The sequence below is a fragment of the Gossypium raimondii genome, chromosome 8 (genome assembly GCF_025698545.1).
Source record: "Gossypium raimondii isolate GPD5lz chromosome 8, ASM2569854v1, whole genome shotgun sequence".
Taxonomy (NCBI): Eukaryota; Viridiplantae; Streptophyta; class Magnoliopsida; order Malvales; family Malvaceae; genus Gossypium; species Gossypium raimondii.
The window spans coordinates 17,192,908-17,210,144 of record NC_068572.1 but is presented as its reverse complement, the minus strand read 5'-3'; the positions used below and the strand labels follow the sequence as shown (position 1 = coordinate 17,210,144).

The 17,237-nt window shown below is 36.2% G+C and overlaps 1 pseudogene; it reads left to right on the top strand.

Moving 5' to 3' along the window:
- Nucleotides 1-4,547: 4,547 nt before the first annotated feature.
- LOC128032131 (small nucleolar RNA R71) lies at nucleotides 4,548-4,646 on the top strand (annotated as a pseudogene).
- Nucleotides 4,647-17,237: the final 12,591 nt, after the last annotated feature.

Here is a 17,237-nt window from a genome sequence, read left to right as displayed (position 1 = left end):
TAGTCTCACTCAATCAAGTGGCCTAATATATTACTCCCATTATGTAGGAGGGACTTGTCCTATATCGATCAACCATATCTCTCTTCATAGATCGTGGTATATCCAACATTAGCCTTTATAGAACAACCAGTTACGGTGTATGTTTGACTGTATCAAAATATACAACTCACGATGTTGGGATTATGATAATCTCAAGTCTAAGGATCATATACATATTAATCACTATGAGTAATGTTATGACAATTACATAATAATCCAAGAAACATACTCATAACGGGTCAGTCCAATATGTTGTTCTCTAACACACATATTCATCCATCGATTTTGGCATTCCATATCAATGACAACTCTTTATCATCAATCAACTACATGTTAGTCTTAATGCATTATTGTTGTCCTATCCAACAATAATACTTGACTAAGGACCTTTTAAGAATAATCATATTATTCTCAGGACATCATTATAAAACAATTTATTTATACACACAGAAAAGAAACTGAAATAATAATGGTAACGCCTTATATTAATAAACATGATAAATCAAGTATGTTATTACAACCATCTCATGATTGATCTTTGGGCATACTCTAACAGTTGCTCCAACTCCTAATGTTGGGTGCTTCCTCCTTTGATCGTATAAAGCTCAAATTGTTTGTCTCATTTGTGTTGGGTTACTACATAAAAAAACTTACACAAAATGCAATGTAACTAAAAATCTACTATTAATCCTACTCTTATAGAGTCTAAATCAACTGCATCCAAATTTTAATACAAGCCTTTAATAAATGGAATTAAGAATTTTTTAATCTCCTTCCTCGAAATCCATCTATTCTCTTCTGTCATCCACCTCATCCTTTCCTTCCTCTTCGCTTTCATGTACTTCTTCTTCTTGTTCCAGATTTTTTGGCCCAAACATATTAGGCGTATAGTTGGGGACCAGAATATTGTTTTGCCCAGCAAATTCCTAAAAAATTAGTCTCGATTCTGTCATCTATTGAATCATCCAATCTAACTTTGGATGATTACTCTCATCAACTTCTTGCTGAGCTCATGCCAACCTTTGTGATGAAATTGGTGTATTTGTCGCTTCTTACTATTGCTTGTTCCTATCTTTTACTTGTTTGGCTTGCAGCTCAATGTATTATTGGAACAAGGTATATCCGATGATACTTTGGGAAGGTTTTAGAAACTACTCAGTAGATTTCATAGGTACACCCACCTTTTTACATAAGGCTGTCACTAGATGGGGAAAGAAAACTCCTACCTTTTGGCTACTAATGCATCTCCTCATGTCCTAGTGGATCCATTTGCCAATATAGACCTACTTTTTCTACAAAATAACATTGAGTAAAACTGTTTAACAGTATTAACATTAGAAACAATTAAAGTAGGTAAGATTCATGTGCACAGAAATTGAATCTAATCTTCGCCTAAGGAAACATAATAACTTGATAAGATGATAATGGGATATTGATACCTAAGCGATATTTCCATTCACCCCTCCATTAAATTAAAAAGTTTATAACATTATCCATATTTATATCTAAAAAATATTCTAAATAAATTTCATCATTGAAATCATTCTCATAGTATGGAGCATTATAAAAGTCAATAATAATTCTAGGGCGTACTCGTACCTCTTTCCCTCGTATAAGTACCGATTCCCATGTATGGCATTCAACATATTTAGACTCTTGGTCTCGTAAAGATGCATATAATTCTTGAGCAAGAATGACCACAACACTATCTTTAGGAATTCTCCAGAAATGCTCTCACCTATGATAACTAACCAAGGGTCATATTTCCTTACACAAAATCATCGATGAATTAAATACCCTTTCTTAGATAATTTTTTTCCTTTAGATAAATGTTTTTCCTTTTAGTTTAGTAAAATCTTTTCCAATATTCGAGTTTCCAAAATTAGAGTGGTTTGGAATCGTCGATGGTTCGGGTTCATTGGTTCATCTAACTTTTCTAGGAGGCATGTTTCACTAAGAACCAAATCAAGTAATATTCAACAAAATAATAAAATTTGAGATAGGAACCCTTAGCCTTGTATGGATCATTAGATTCCTTGTCAAGTTTTCGTCTTGTTCGTCATTTTTTGCTATGCTTCCATCTGAAACAAGAGAATTTGATAGAAGCAATTCTTCTAGACAAATCAAAGAAGAGGAAAAAGGGTGTGTTTTTAGTGTTTTATAGTTTTTGAGAGTTTTAAGAGATTTTGAGGGATTAAAAGAAAAATAAGATGGTTAAATAGGGGTTAATGTAGTTTTAGCTTAAAAATGCTTTGGGGGTTTAAAATTAAGTAAATTTGGTGTTTAAGTTGCCGAGTTACACAAATAGGTTGGGTCAACCTTGCAAAAAATTGCAGCGATGTCGCGACACAGGGGTTCTGTGTTGTAACATCCCTGGCAGTGTACTATTGTTGCGACACAAGGGTTCCTTGTCACGACACATCCGTCAATTTGGAGATCTTGGCGACACTATCTGTGATGTCGCGATTCGATGGTGCGATGTCGCGACTCGATAATGCCGTGTCGCGTCACTGATGTACTTTTCGTTAATTTCTATTTCTACGCGTAGTGTCACGATACAGATTTGCCAGGTTACGACTCCAACTCTGTTTCAACCCAAATTTCCATCTTGGGGGTGTCTTGGTCTAAAAATAAACATGTAAATAAAAGTGAGAATCTAAACTATGAGGTTAGTTAAATATACAATAATTTACAAATATTAAGAAATTCAAACAATTTTAAGTTTTACTGCCAAATTCATCCAGCAGTATTATCGGTTTATAGGTGGATGATCTTTTTATTCTATCAATATTAGTCCATCGTTCGTCGTATCATTCCACCTTCTCCCGCTTGCCCATTTCTTTGAACATGTTTATTCTTTCTGAATGCATAAGTGGAAGTGTGTACCTTGATCTAGGAACATTAGAAACAGATATTTTTTACACTGTTCTCTTAACTTCCTTTAAGATTATTCTTCACTTGATTTATGGCCGAATTAAAATATTTCTATCTCACCATTGATTTTCATGGTCAATTCGTTCCTTTCTAAATCAATGGTAGACCTAGAAGTAGCCAAAAAGGGTATTCTTAATAACATTGATATCTCATGATCTTCTTCAAAATCAAGCACCACAAAATATGCAGGGATAATGAAACATTGCACCTTGACGAATACATCTTCCAATACCCCTTTTGGATGTAATGCAGACTTGTCAGGCAATTGTAATGTAATCTTAGTAGTTTTAAGATCTCCCAACCCACGTTTTTCAAAAATTTATAGAGGTATTAAACTAATACTAGCTCCTAAATCACATAGAGCTCGATTAAAATGAATGCTCCCTATCTCTATGGGAATAGTGGAACTCCTCAGTTTTTTCAATTTTTGAGGTACCTGTCTCAAAATAATCACATTATAAGAAGCACTTAAGTTAACTTGTTCGCCTACCTTAATTTTCTTACACCTCACCATCATCTCCTTTAAAAACTTGGCATACTTAGGAACCTTCTCAATTAACTCAATTAAAGGTAGGTTAACATTTAATGTTTTAAACAAGTTCAGGAAACTTAGAAATTTTTCCTTATCCCACTTTTATTTTTCTTCAAGTCTTGAAGGGAATGGGATCTTTGTGATTTTGGCATCTTGATGTGTTTCCCTTTCTAATTTAGCCATCGGGGTCATTACCTCTTCTAGCTTCAATTCATCTTCAGCTTCTGGGGATTCCTCTTGAAGGTCATCAATATTCTCCATATGCACCTCTAGAGTAAGTTTTTCTGGGCTACTTAGTAATTTGCCCGATCAAAGTGTTATTGCCTTCACGTGTTCTGTACCTTGTCTTTTGTATTGCTGGGAATACTTGTGCCAATATGTCTTTTTATGTCGTCCGTCATGCTCATAAATTGGCTCAGTTGATCTTTGAGCTTATTCAATGTTCTTATTGAGTTGGTGCACTCGGACTGCACCTACTTGACTTCAGTTCTGATTGACTACATTTCTCCCTCAATTCTATCTGAACGTTGACCACATGCAATATGCTCACTTGGGTTGGACCTATCCTGAGGTTTCTACAATTAAGGAGGTCGATAAATAGAATTATTTAACTTGATTTCAACTAACACCTGCTCCTTGGTTCCCTTCCCATCACAGATTCGGGTGATCTCTCCAACCAGGATTATAAGTATTTGAATAAGGATTTCCACCCCTATTCCCTATATAATTTATATCCTTGGCATAGAGTGGTTTGTCTCCCTCATGCATAGACGACGTAGAAGCAAAATCAGTACGGTTGAGTCTATCCACTAACTATTGATACTTGTCATCCTCCTAGATAGCAATAACCGTAGCGGGTTTCTGGCCATATGTAAATCGTTCAATAGGCCACTGACATAAGTTTAATTCCATGTTCTCAATGATTTCGTAGGCGTCCTCATACGTTTTGTTCATAAGGGCTCCTCCTGCTACTCTGTCTAATCTAGATTGTGATTTCATATCCAACTTGTTACAAAATACCTGTAATTACATCCACTTAGGAAATCCATGGTGCGGGCATTTTTGAATCAACATTTTGAAATGTTCCCATGCGTCATAGAAACTTTCTCCCTCCATCTGTCAAAATCTCTCTTCTTAGTTGAACTACTTTGCTAATCAGGAAGAACTTCTGTAAGAACTTTCCAGCGAGTTCATCCCATATCGTGATAGACCCTTGTGTCTGCGAGTCTAACCATGAAAAGGCAAAGAGAAGGTGAACAACTGAAGACGAATGGCCTCATCAGTGACCCCGTTATACTCAAAAGTATCACAAAGTTAGAGGAACCATTTTAAATGCTGATAAGGATCGTCTATCATTATGCCCTTAAACTGCACATTATTCTGGATCATTTAAATCATCTCAGATTTGATCTCCAAATTATTAGCTGTAATTGCCTGCCTTGCTATATTTTCTTGAACCATGTCCAGACTTGGTAAGGCATAACCCCTTAGGGTTCTTTCGTTCCAAGCCATGTGTATGTTTGCAGGTAGCTATGGTGCTAGTGGGTTTCCTAGGGCGCTATCGTAAGTATCACCGAATAATATATTTTCACGTGGTGGTGGATCTTGCATCTGTTGCTACTGCTGAAGTTAGTATCGGTGATTTCTTCGGATAATTCTATTTGGATCTGTGACTACTACAATAAGTGTACCCCTACTATGAGTAATACACTAAACATAAAAAAAATTAGTAATAATAATTAAAAAATCATATTTATAACTTAAAAATTTCCTAATTATTCTTTTATCTGTAAAAATTAAAACTAAACTAGTGACGTTGCCTCCCCGGCAATGGTGCCAACAACTTGACCTCCTCCGGATGTACTAACCTCCTGAGTGTGAATACTTCAATTAAATATAGAATGACAAGACAGTTTTTGCAATTATACAGGTTGAGTTGTAGTATAGTTTTACAACAAAATAGGTGAGTACTCTGAGTATCGTACCTAAGGGAGGTGAGTGCGAGATCAATTCTAACCTAAAAACTAAAACATATAAGTAGTACTTCTAAATTATAGTACAAAAATATAAAATAAAGGAATTTAAGGGAGTTTATAATAACAAAGACAGAATAACATAACAAAAATAGACTTTAAGAGATAAAAAAAGGGAGAATAAATCAAATATTGATTATAGGTGATTAGCTCTCTTTGGTAATCTCATTCAACTGTCGTTTCGAGTTCTGCATCAATAAACTAGTCACTAACCTAGTAGGATCTTCCAATCTTCCGCTAACATAACATGTCAGTAAGAACTACTTATCTTCCGACCTCATAGTTGAGACTGGCTTGGGGTGAAGGTGTTCATGGATGGGCATACCAATTTTGGGTCAATTCCCACCTTTATGACTTTCGAGAGTTGTCAGGCCTAGGGTTTGTTTCACGTTTTTCCTTTCCCAAATAGCTAATCCGTTGAGTAACCCTACAATATAGTTAACAGATCATACCTCTACTCACTAGTCCCCCATAAAGGGATTAGTTCCCCATGGCTTTCATAGACAATATAGAATCAATATAAAGAGAAAGCATGCTAATTAAATCGACAGTATAGAGTAAATGAAAGAGCCTGATTATATTGAGATTAATCGCTAATCCACAAATTTTGAATGCTTCCACAATTCAAATCTCTTGAAATCAGCAAGAACAACTGAAATAAATCTAAAACCTAATAATGAAAAAATATACTAAACTAAATTTTACCCAAAAAATCTAGGCTAAAGGAATCGTGTCCATAAAAAGTGACAAATGAGCCTATTTATAGCCTTTAAGTGGTCGTCGTCCTTAAACTTAGGTCAGTTGACGTTCCCGATCTTTAAGTTTGATTGTGCAAACCAAAACTTCCTTGCTTTGTGTTTAATATCTGTCACACTGACGATGTTGCAAAATACTAGGACCTATTCCGTGACATAGCAATCAGTATAGTCCTCTTCAGCTATCTTTAGGGGTATGTTGCAATACCCTTAGTCTTTGTCATGACATCGAAAGAAAGCTTGAGGTTTCTCTATTATGCTCCCTACGTTGCAACATCAAGTCATCCGAGTGGTGATATAGTGACCAATATCCATTTAGTACACCTTCTAACGGTTTCCTACACACTTACAAAGCGTGTTAGCTCACCCTTAGGCCTCATTCGAACCCTAAGATCAATAAAAGACTCAATTTGTACATTTTATTGAATATAAATAAAACTAAGAAAACTTAACTAAAACATCATAAAAATGGTTATAGTCAAGCTCCTTAAATGTGAAAACTAGTTTAATCTGCTACACTCATTTTCCACTGCCACTTAATCCTTCCACCTGAAGTTGCCTTCCACTCATTTTACTTGAAGTTGCCTTCCACCTGCCACTTAATCCTTTCTTCTACGTCATACTCAGTGGTTAGAACATTGCACCAACACAGTTATCAACCCAATTATGGGTACATTGGAGGCGTTTTACATCGATTGTTGTATACATCGCGAGCATCCACTGCTAGGTGTTTTCCAAACATTTTATCAACTCAAAATATAGAGAACTGGAAATTTTATTGGCAGTGCTCATTTTAGCATACGACAAGGATATGAACCCCTCATTTAAGATAAGATCTCAAATCTTCATTTAAGAAAGGATAAATTCATAAGGGTCGTCAGTAAACTAAGTTATGGTTTTGGTTTCGCAACCCAATGGTCCCTTCCTCTAGAAAACATCTGTACCAAACACCAATCAGAGGATACTCAAGTTGCTGAAAGGAAATACCAAAGATTGAAAAAGGGTTGCATACTTGATTGGGTAGGGTTGGTCTCGGTTAGGAATGTATTTCAGCACTATTGGAAAAATCAAAATCAAAATGGTTACAGTCCAACCTTTTCCACCACTCAAATAATTGATCCTTCTGTGTTGACTACCTTTAAAGATTGGCCAATAACTTAGACAGTGAACTGGCACACATCTTATTGGGGCGTATAAGAGAGTCTCCATCGTTCTTTTATCGTATTTTTACTCTTCGCCCAAGAAATTGGAAAATTGTAACTTCAGATCAGCCTAATTCTCTTGTTGATAGTGTAAGATCTTCATCACATTCCCATCCACAGGACATGGACATTTCTTCAAATCTTAAGGGAGCTCGTGGCAAAGTGAAGGCTACTGCTACTGCGCCACGTAACATGGTAGCAAGGAACACAAAGAAAAAGGCCAAATCAGATGAGGGCCCTAAAGAATCTGAAAGCAATGAATGCCCTTTATTAGTAAGGCATATATCAAATAATGAACCTATTGCTGTAATCACCCACTCATCTCTAATTCCTAATCTTCCAAAGGTCCCTCTAGTACCTTAAGAGTTCGCCCCTCAGGTAGGCTCTCCCATACATGTTTCTGATCCCTCATTTTTAGAGAATCACACAGAGACAATCCCTCCAATCCAATCAGCTGCCTTTCCCTCTCGAGTATAAGATGCTATTCCTGCTGAATTAGGGAGTAACTTTCTTTGGTGGGTTCTTTTAGAGTCAGTGCCATCATCTTCACCCCTCAGCTCCACTTTTCAGCATCAACTAAGCTTGCTACTTCTATAACTAAGGGAAGCTTTCTCTTCTTATCTGGTTTCTAATGTTATGGCTCAAATCTTAGAGATCATGCCTATTGAACATGGTCTTTGGGGTAGGGCTCTCAATGAAGCTCGTAAGCGTTACAAGAACAAGATAGCAGATTTAGAAAAATCTGGGAAATATGGTGAAGATGCCTTGGCTAGACTTTGCCAAAAATATCAAGATTTAAGAAATTTGATTGTTAGGTTATCCACACAGATCACAACTCTAAAGGTTAAGCACAGGGATGCTCAAACAGAAAATAATCAGTTGAAATAGGAGATCAATCACTTGAAGGGTGAAAAATCTATCTTGAAGGAGAAGTTCAAGGCTTAAAGGGAAAGTCATAAGGCAAAGTTGGAGAGGCAATGTCAATCTCATGGGGAATCTTTTAGAAATTTAAAGAGGATACTTAAAAGCATCTTATTGAGGCTCTACTAGAATGGAGATCAAATTTGATTCTACACGCCTAAGTGACCGCAAGCCCTCTTAACCTTAGTAAGATAGACTTTGATTATCTGAAGGACATCTCTACGAAGTCACTCAACTTTGGCGTTTACCATCCTAAGGGCGATGAGTGGGAAGGCTTTCAAAGAGAGTGGAAACAATCAGTTATCTTTTCCATTCCCACTAAGCGAGAAGCTGAAGGCAATAAAGGGAACCTAGCATATGTGGAGAAAAACCCTGAAGCTCATCCTCAAACAGGTGAGGTACCTGTTGAGCCCTTTAACCAGTCCACAGAAGGAAGAAATTGAAATTTTCTGTTTTTCTTGCCTCTTAATTCCTTTTTGCATTACTCTTCTAATAATTTCCCAATTTTTTCCTAATAAAGCTATTATTTTGTTTGTCCATTTTCCCTTCTTACCACAATATTATTAACATAACAAAGTATCCTCCACACTTTCAAAGGTTTTAACATACTTGCGAAACTCTACCAGGTTCGACATATTATGCATACATGCTTTCTTCATCTTCATAGTCCAAAAACTGGCTCTGATACAAAAACTTGAAACACCCTCAACCCGATCTGATTAACCGGATCTGGACCTTGTGTATTACCTCACGGATACAGACAAGCACTTAGTCTACTTATGCAAATTACAATCAATTACAGTGTACCTAATTACAGTTTTCAAACTGAGATATATAAGTAAATACAATTACAATACATGAAAACTAAGTTACAAGACTAACAAATTTAGCACCCTATTTTATTACAATTATCTCAAAATATGAAATTCTAAGTAACATAACAGACTTCCAACACGCAATCAAACTCGCTCTGTATGCATAATAATATAACACGCCACTTCTTGGTATACTCCTGGCATGTCCCTCCTAGCACAAACCCACATCAATTCACCTAAATATAACACACACAAATAAGTTCATAAGAACTTAGTGAGTAAAGCATCATTTACATAAGTCATAGTTGTACATTTCGACTAACAATTTATACAGATAATCTCTTCATACTTAACCTTCATCTTAGCCTCTGACGGATTCTTCCTCAAATCCTATCATTTTTGCTTGTCAGCTACCATACCTCACCTTGAGACTATTTCCTTCTCTCTGATGCCTTCGACTTTACTTACATTCTTCAATCTCTAAGCCATCACCTCATTATGATTCAAGAAGAAACACATAGACATGTGAAAGATAATTTCATCGATCATACAAAATGTACATCGTTATTCAAACTACATTTCAATACTAAGTCATTACTTCACTATATCCCCTCAATTCACTATCTCCGATCGAGTCTTCATCTTATAAAACACCTTACCATATATTCCGTATTTACATTTCATACTTACTAATTTTACCGTTTAAGTTCAAGAGCCATATAGAATACGTGAGTTACTAGCATAGAGCTCACCACAAAAAGCGTCATTCATAGTTCATCACTAAGAGCCTTACTAGAACACGCCACCAGAGCCGCCCATCTAAAGGGCACCATAAAAGATTTCATTCTAAGACTCACCACAAACGGTATTTTCTTTCAAACTCCACCACAAAGGCTATCATGTTAGAACTTGCCACACAGGCTATTTATTTAAAGTTTTCCACAAAGGTTTTCTTTTCAGACGTGTTTACAATATGGATTTGCCTAAACTCTTGTCATGTGAGGTTTGTCCATCATCCTAGGGCATATCGAGAACCCCATTGGGTAATCTCCATCCTTTCATTCCTTTCGGAAGATGCCATGACCATAGACTTTTCCTTTCATTATTCGTGTTTAAAGTCCCAACGGACCCCCTTTAGACAACACCGCGGAGACAGATACAGACTTTTAACAGAACATACCTTACAACATACATCTGAGACACACATACACGATCATGCTTTCCATCATATTACTTGGACTCATCAGATCTATATCAGATGTACATGTGATCGGTTATTTAACGTTACAGTAATAATGTGCAAGCGTACATTGTCGATACAACTATAGCAGATAGATATGAATCTGTCGAATATCGATCCCACGAGGATGGTTGTCTTTTTTCCATTAATGTTAATGTAATAAATAGATAAAATGAGATAAATTGTGAGAGTAGTTGTTGAAGAAATAACTTGAAAATAATAAGATAAAATATGATAGTGAGAAATTGGGATCCCCAACATAAATATTCAACAGAATGCTAATTGCTCACAAGGTAAAAAGGATAGGTGATTGCCGATGCATTATACTGCAATGAATATCTTACCAAGCTTAACTTCTATATTTAATCTAAGACTTAAACATGCATATTAGCCACACCTTATGATGATGGTAATGGAACACTATTAAGAACAAGTGGATTAAATTCCTCTGATCATCAAGCAACTTCCATTATCATACTTGTTAGCTTGAACTGTCACTGCACCTTCCAGTGTCAGTGACTGTAATAACACTTCCATGCTAAAAACATTCAAACCCAAAGATTAAACCATAGAAGCAAGATTGAATAAAATAACATTAAACCTAGAAATCATGTGTACTTCCATACCAACATGAAATAGAAAGTAATCACCGGTGTTAGAAAAGAAAAATAAAAGAAACAAGTGGAGAATACTATTAGTAGACAACTCGACTTAAATCTATCTATTCTCTCTTGTGTCGCACTCAGGGCTCCTTATCAAGACCTGGTTTGCATCCTTCTCACGTTGGTTCACCCGTCAATGCTTAAACCGCCATAGCCGAAAGCTTCATAAGGTAAGTTGAAGAAGATGATCCAAAATGCTCTCTCTATTTTTTTTCTCTTTTTTGTGAATATTTGTCTTCCCAAATAGCCTAGGTGTCCTTTCATCAGATTCATGTTACCTCTGTACGCACAAGTTAGTTGCACCAGACTAGACATCTCACGCATTTTTGTTCATATCCGGGCAGATGCTAGGTACGACGATAATTCTGAGCGCAATCTGAAATTACTTATGCAGCGACATCAGTACCAAAATATGACAAAATTAAGGATAAATAGGCCGACATCCACTGATTTATTAAATGTAATTTACTGAACTGAAAATGCTAAAGTATGTGCTAAGGATAACTAAATGGGTACAAATTAACCAATAAGTAAGGAGAAAACACATGTTCTTTCTAGTACTATCACACCCCCAAACTTGAGTTTTTACTTTTCGTCAAGTAAAACAGAAACTAGCAAGGCTACACAAGAATTCAGTAAGGCAATTGATCATTTTAGCAACTTGAATCACCTAAAATCCCAATGAATGATTCACATTCAGATGAAAGAACATTGCATCGACAATACATAAGTATGAATGAATAAGATTGCAACTTCATTAAAACCAATATCATGCTTTAAATCTTAAATTTTATCTACCACTACAGCATTTATTGTACAATATATGTCTTCTTCTTGTTGTGAATAAGGGATATCGTTGAATTAATCTACCCTTGTTCTTGAGAAGTAACGATAGAGTGCAACAAACCCTCAGGGAATATGCAATTTCACTGACACACACTCATGCAGCGACAGCCTTTGGCCAGATTCATTTTTCTAATGCTTGCATTGGAGTGTTCCCTTTTTATCATTTCACAATACACCCACTTTAGAGTGTCTCTTATTCATAACTATATATACATATGAATAGCTGTAAAAGGAAGATTCATTCAAGATTAAAGAAATACTACTATTCATCCATTACTAATATAGCCTAAATCATTCATCAAAGAATTGAAGATACAACATTCAGTCAAATTTATCCACCTCATTCATTGATAGTTCGCGTGATTCAAGAATTAAGCATCAAATGTAACAAAAATTTTCAACACATTTGCATTAACCACAAATAAACGTTGCATGTTTCAAAAAAAATTAAAATGTGGGTGTATTTCCAAACCCCATATGCATTCCCCCAAACTTACAGTTCGCATTGTCCCCAATACACTAAGATTAAAATACGATGACAATAAAAATGCAAAGATAATGTTCACTAACAAAATGAAAATTTCAGCTACATGCAATGCATGAATACTACAGCTAAAACTTAAAATAAATTAACTCAATTTTCCTCGACCATCAATGTGGTTACACGATGTTTCTCCTTCCTTCTCCTTTTCTCTTCCTTCTTGTGCTTTTTCTCCTCCTTCTTGTGCTTTTTCTCTTTAGAGTGCTTTCTCTTCTTTTCTTTGGGCTTCGTACGATCCTCAGATTGCTCCTCAGGTTTTGGCTCTACCCCAGCATCCTCGGTTGCTTCTTGTGTAAGACGGGTCACCTTGAATAGTCCAGCATAGACTACTATCGAAATGAGTTGTGGTAATCCTCATTGGTTACCTCTGTAGCTTCCGCCGGTCTAGCTCCATCTCACTTCAAATTATCATTAATTACATCCATAAACTCGGAAGCATTGACAATGTCCTCAACATATTCTTTCTTGGTAGCTTCTATCGTAGTATTTTCTTCGTCAGCCTTCTCAATCACAACTTTAACATGGTCGTCCTCCTCTTCCACCGTAACTTCCTCCTAAACAGTAGGTGCTTCTTTACCATCAATGAAGTCACCCTCGACCAGGCTATCAATCCTTCACATGCACTCCTCAACGTCCCTTGAGTCCTATTCTTTCTCAACATTAGAGATGTGCACAATGAGAGAGGATTCCACCGATTTGTCTCGGTTCCTAGGTCATCTTCCTCGGAGGAGGGTTCATACTCTCGGGTAATGATAACACTCTAGAATAACGTATTTTTATGTATTAATTATGTATTTATTCTTAGTATGATCCTGCTAATTTGAGCTATTTATGATCTTTTATCTCATAGGGACTAAATTTGAGGCAAAAGAAAAATTAAGGGCAAAAAATGTGAATTTAGAGATAAAATGGGACAATGTGTGAAACAAGGAAAAGTTGGTGCCAAAAGTACAAGCATGGAGGAAACAAGGGTTGAAATGTAAAAAGAAGAGATTTTATTCTATTAGACTCTATTTTAATTATATTAGGATAATTAATATTAAGATAATTATTAAGGATTGTTTAATTTTAGGATTTTATTTTATTTATCTTTATTTATTTTTAATTAAATGTATTTATCTTTTGGGAGTTTAAGTAGGATTAGACTATCTCCCCTAGCACTATAAATAGGGGGTGAAGTGACTCACAAGGCATCCATCTTTTTCTATAAACACTCTCTCCCCAAAAGTCTAGGCTTTTGTTCTTCTCATATTTTCTTTCAATAAAATCTCCATTTTTATTTTATTTATTTTCTTTTCCACCACAACCATGAGTTACTAAACCCATTTAGCCGAAAGTTGTCGATATTCCCCAAAAAGGGTTCTTGAGGCTTAGAGTCCGTACTTAGCCTCCTCGCCGAGTATTCATCATTTTTCCACACTACGGAGCTAACGCTTCCGTCCATGTCCCTTAAGAAGTAAGTTTTTCAACGTATGCAAAGGCGGCCACTTTGTATGTTTTGGGAAGGTTGCACAGTCAGTTCGTTAGCTTACTGCGTCAGAGGTTAGCGTGCCCAAGAGACAAAATGGCATGGGATTCGCTACTGAGAAGCGTTGATCTAGCATAAGACGATCCCACAAAAGCGATTGTTGGCTAGAGTCAAGTTCCACTAAATCGTAAGTCTAAATCCTTGGAGCTGGTGGTCGTAGGCATCCTCTTCCACTATAACTGGCTTATTCAGTTTGGGAAGGATCATCTAAAAGCTGAGGATTGAACCCAAGGTGGAACGAGACAACTAGAGGCTGGAACCTCCCATAAGAACTTCCTTTCTCTCAACTTTATTTTTAATTTCTCGAATCTTCGATTCAATATTCTTAATTCTATTTTTATTTTATTTTTCGTTTCCAGATCCAAACCTTTAATTATGTTTTTTTCTTTTTCTTTTTCCAGGAACGTAGGTTTTTTTGGGCAAGATTCTACCTAGGATTTCACGGAACAAGACATTGTGCAAATCCAGTCCCTAAGGATTTGACCCTACTTCCCTTTTACTATTCTTTTTCATTATTTATTAGGGATAGGATATTTTTGGTGCTTTCAACGACCGCATCAGATAATTGGTGGGAACATTAGAAATTTTTGGAGTGGGGTCAGGCTTAACTGATGTAATGTGGCTACAATAGAGTTGTTATAGGCCCTAGTATAAGCGTAGAAAAAATGTTGTGATCTATCCATATCCTCTATGGTAGCGACAAGCCTGATATGCTTATTGCTGGTGGAATTGGCAAACCTCTCAATATTCTTCATTTTGCGCAGCAATGATGTCTTTGTAGTAAAGTGTGTTCCGTTGCTTTCTGCTTTGGTTTTGCCCTTCCTTGCCTTACTGGTCTCTGCCTCCTTCGTTGTTGGTGTATCTTTGCCATGAGTCATTCTTTTAATATAGGCTTAATTTATTGGGCCCTTATTCTCCAGGACCTCTTCATCATTATGGGGCACAATCCCTTTCTACTGGCACAGTAGCATCTCTAACGATGGGAAAACCAAAATTTCATTTTGCCTTGTGATGCAGTCAGTAATTTCCTGGTGGAGTATTGCGCCGACATCAATCTTTCTGCCCTTGACAATTGAATGTATCAGGCACATTCTATCAAGGTTGACTGTGGTGCTGTGACTAGATGGCAGTAGCCTACAGTTGACAAAATGAAACCAGATTTTGCTTTGAAGTGTTAGGAAGCGGCGGTGCATCGTGTAATTCCTTTGATGTGAACCCGTCCATAATGCTCCTTCAATACATAAATATTTCATCAATAGGTCTCTTTTTTCATCTGTGATATCTTCAATAAACTTGGAGTGTTCATCGATATCCACCTTAGTGTTGTATAGCTCATTGATGTCTGTAGCATCCCATGGGATTAAACCATCTCGAACAAAGATAAACTCCAAGTCATGGTCATAAATTTTAGCGTAAATCTCCTATACCCATGAAGAAGAACAGCTTCCAGGATACAAGCAGAAAGTTGCCCACTTTAACTTAGAGATGGTTCCAGAGATTTGTTTTCCCAAATCTTGTTGTTGTGAAAGGAGAATACCCTGTTCTGGGTGGAAGTTTCACTTTAACATGTTGTTTTGAAATCAGCCTTTGGTTACTTTCGTTAAAAATATTATCAGCTTCTTTTTTTCTACTGGCATGGAGGATTCCGACTCACGAACTACAGTTGTAGAGGATAAGTGTTTTTCAATAGGCTTGGTGGCTTTCTTATTTGATCCTCTCATTTTTTCCATATTTTTCTTAGTTTGTTGAGTGAAGATGGTTTAAAGGTGTAAAGGTTCGAACTTGGGGAAGAGAAAGGGAATAAAAATTACTACTTGGGTGTTTCACAGTTGGCACAATGAAGAGGGGTTTATAGTGAGTGAAAGAAGAAGATGGAAAGACGTGATTTTCTGAGGGGAAATTAAGCTGGTGGGAAAAATTACATTCAATGATAATTGCGTCTGCTCAGACAGATCAGAAGACTAAGTAACTTTTGATCAAACAGTGGGATCTTAATCCCCTGAGTTACCCTCATTCGTGCTAAGTCAGAAGTGACAGTACAAAAGTACAAATTGCGTTGACAATAAACCCAAGTACATCGACAATGGTACCTATTTATTCTGTAAAAATAAAAATAATAATAATAAAACAATTTTGAACAAAATCAAAAATAAAATAAAATTACCTAGTAATAAATTGCAAAAAAAAAAGAAAGAAAGAAAGAAAAAATTAAAATTGTTCGACCAATTTAATAGTCTCTGTCTTCTTTTGATCAATATTCCCAAGATAATGTTTCAATCGTTGACCATTCACTTTGAATTGGTGCCCATCATTTAAATCTTTGATTGCAACTGCACCATGAGGAAATACTTCGACAACTTCGAAAGGTCTAGACCAACGAGAGTGCAATTTACTCGGGTGCAATTTCAATCTAAAATTGAATAATAAAACTTGTAGACCCCCGATAAATTGTCGCTGCAAAATAATTTTGTCATGCCATCTTTTGGTCTTTTCCTTATAGATTGCAATGTTTTCATAGGCATTTCACCTAATCTCCTCTAGTTCAGTGATATCCAATAGTCTTTTCTTTCTAGCAGCTTCATAGTCTATGTTCACTTGTTTAATTGCCAACATTGCTTTCTGTTCCATTTCAACTGGCAAGTGACATGCTTTCCCAAAATCAAATTGATATAGTGACATCCCTAATGGAGTTTTGTATACTGTTTGCAAAGCCCATAAAGATTTATCTAGTCTGGAAGACCAATCTTTCCATGAAGGGTTCACAACCTTCTCAAACATGTTTTAAGTTGTCGATTCGACACTTCGGCTTGTCCATTAGTTTGTGGATGATAAGTAGTAGTCATTCTATGATTGAACCCATATTTTTTTAGTGCAGCTACCACTTGGTTGCCATGAAAGTGAGTACCCTGATCACTAATCAATGCCTTCGGTGTGCCAAAATAAGTGAGTATATGCTTGTGAAAAATTTAAACACTGTCTTTGCATTATCCTTTGGGACGACAACAGTTTTAACCCACTTTAAGGCATAGTCAATAGCTACTACTAAATTAAGATTTTCAAATGAACTTGGAAATGGTCCCATAAAATCTATACCCCAAACATTAAATAATTCAACCTCCATAATTAGCTACTGTAACATTTCATTGTGTCGGGATATAGAAGTTGTACGCTGACATCTGTCGCATTGAT